This window comes from Octopus bimaculoides, chromosome 9 (genome assembly GCF_001194135.2).
Source record: "Octopus bimaculoides isolate UCB-OBI-ISO-001 chromosome 9, ASM119413v2, whole genome shotgun sequence".
NCBI lineage: Eukaryota > Metazoa > Mollusca > Cephalopoda > Octopoda > Octopodidae > Octopus > Octopus bimaculoides.
Window position 1 is genome coordinate 7,477,832 of NC_068989.1, and position 247 is coordinate 7,478,078.

Below are 247 nucleotides of genomic sequence, written 5' to 3' on the forward strand. Positions count from 1 at the left end.
TCTGGGAATCGAAACCGCGATCCTCCGACCGCGAGTGCGCTGCCCTAACCACTGGACCATTGCGCCTCCCAGTTTTCGCAAACCAAATTCATTCACAGAGCATTTGTCGGCCTCGGGGTATAATAGAAAACAATTGCCTAAGGTGCTGTACAGTGGGACTGAACCCGAAAGCTACGTGGCTGCAAAGCGAACTTCTTAACCACACAGCCAAACTTGCGTCTGTATGGCTGCAAAAAAAAAAAAAAAA